This window comes from Octopus bimaculoides, chromosome 7, assembly GCF_001194135.2.
Source record: "Octopus bimaculoides isolate UCB-OBI-ISO-001 chromosome 7, ASM119413v2, whole genome shotgun sequence".
NCBI lineage: Eukaryota > Metazoa > Mollusca > Cephalopoda > Octopoda > Octopodidae > Octopus > Octopus bimaculoides.
The window spans coordinates 71,225,372-71,227,722 of record NC_068987.1 but is presented as its reverse complement, the minus strand read 5'-3'; the positions used below and the strand labels follow the sequence as shown (position 1 = coordinate 71,227,722).

Sequence of the window (2,351 nt, the reverse complement as noted above, 5' to 3'; positions counted from 1 at the left end):
ATTAGTTGAAGTGGCAAAATGGTTTCAAATCAAATGGATTTGAGGTTTCAATATTTTGGGAGAACTTAGCCACAAAAGCTATGCGAGCAGTAATTTTGCTTCAGAAATTTGCATTTCACTCGAAATATGTTTCCACGTCGAAAACAACGCTCCATTATAATCTTAATTTCCTTCTGAAGGATATGCGCGTTCTTAGTAATGTATTTTGGTTCAAATGTCTACTGAATTATTCTTGCAGATAATTTTCACATTATTTTGATTTGAAACAAGGGTAAATTATTTTGGAAACTTCAACACTGGTATTTATATAATCATATTTCAAATGAGGCGACTACACGAGGTGCACGGTTCCAAAATCGGATTATTAACTTGGGTTACCGGGAATTTTTGCTAACCAACTCGTGTTTACTGCTTGAAACAAGGTTTACATACATTTTCAAAAAGATCTTAAGTAGCTAAGAGTGGGTTAGAGTCAAATGAACTCTAGAACAATACCGACTGGTCGTTTATTGATCGGTCTCTGGAAGGCAAAATGAACTTCGGTGTGATTTGAACACAAAACGTAAAGGGCTTACAGTAATTAGTCTGCAGATATGAATTAAAAAACTCTCAATACTTGTGGTCTACTAACTTAATCTGAATTACTTTTGGTTGAAAATATCTATTTCTCAGGAAAGTTAGGTTATGAGAATCATAACTACTCAAATTAACGCTCTTAACCACTACGGACATATGGCGTAGTGGTTAAGAGTGCAGGCTACTAACCCCAAGATTCCGAGTCCGATTCCAGGTAGTGACCTGAATAATAATAATAATAACATCGAAAAATACCTTGGGAATGAGAACCCAGGTTCGAAATTTCCACAAGACACCTGAGGAAGGCTGGAGGGTATATCAGCCAAAACGCTGTGTTAACAACAAACAAGATGAGAACAAATATCCGTCAATTGTGAATAATGTAAATAATGTACATAATTCCTCATCTCTTAACTATAGAAGTGAATAGAAAACGTTTTATGTAATTAATAAAACCTTAAAGCAAATAACTGAGCGTTTCTTATACTTCGTGTGAGCTAGATTTAAAATATAGTGTTTCTCCATGCACCTAGTCACATAGATTACCATAATTTCACTGCAACATGTATTTACGTTTCACAATTACTGCATACTTTACGTCTTCATCATTGTAAGTATCATGCACGAATACTTATTCGCATTATACACAAGTACAGCGATGTGGGTGAAAAAGTAAGTTATTGAATTCAACCAGGACATTACAACACGCCCAGACAGATAGATAGATTATACAAACACACACTCTCTCTCTCTCTCTCACACACACACACACGGATATAAATATAAATATATTTTTTTGTTTAGCTCATAACTGCGGCGATGCTGATGCACCGCCGTAAAGAATTTGATGCTTACAGCCCCTAGGCTTCCCAAGCGATCACCCATCGAAGTACTAACTAGGCTCGATGTTGCTTAACTTAGGTGACCGGACGAGAACCGGCGCTTTCAACCTGATATGGCCGTGTATATAAGATCATTTTATTTATTTTTAGCTCCATCTGTTCAGTCTGTATGGTGGTACCCTGTTCGCAAGCCACGCGTTTCGTCATTATTCAATTGATTATGAAAACATTAGCGGCAGCAATCGTCACATGAAAATAATCATTTTATGGGTGTCGTGTTACAACTAGGATAACTTGACTAACATGCGGGTGTTAGTTGTCTCTGAGGTCGGTCGGCAGGCATTAAAATATCCTGTACTCGTGGGTCAGCTAGACCCAGGGTGGTATATTCGAACTGTAAATGACAACCTGATGTTCGTTAACTGGGAAAATTGCAGGTGATATTAAGTCCCAGCCGCTCGTGTAGAATACATCCTACTTATGTTTGCTATGTAGCCTCAATTCTAAAAATAACGACATCAAAATGATTATTCCTACGTAAAGATTTCTGCTGCTGAACGATGACTGAACTACTGACTCATGCCAACATTTTACCTCACTCTGTGCTATAGCCAATATCAGGAACTAAATACACTATGTTGTTGAATATACTATGTCCTAGTTCGCCGCCATATTCGCATCACCATCCTGCCAACATCCTGTCTGAACAGGTTGACCTAAATATAAAGATAATAGCGGTGTCAATTTGATAGTATTAATATCACATAACCTGAGCTAACCATTAGATGCCTAAAACCTAGGAGTAATCTTAAATTTTTTTTTCACACCCTCCGAACATGTGATGAGATTGAGAAGCCCTGCATGCCCTTAACACTTTAAGTAATGTGGAACTGAATATATATAAAGATATATATATATATATATATATATATA

At 36.8% G+C, this 2,351-nt stretch overlaps 1 pseudogene; it reads right to left on the bottom strand.

Annotated features, from left to right (window-relative positions):
- Positions 1–1,424: 1,424 nt before the first annotated feature.
- On the bottom strand, positions 1,425–1,543 carry LOC128248432 (5S ribosomal RNA; annotated as a pseudogene).
- Positions 1,544–2,351: the final 808 nt, after the last annotated feature.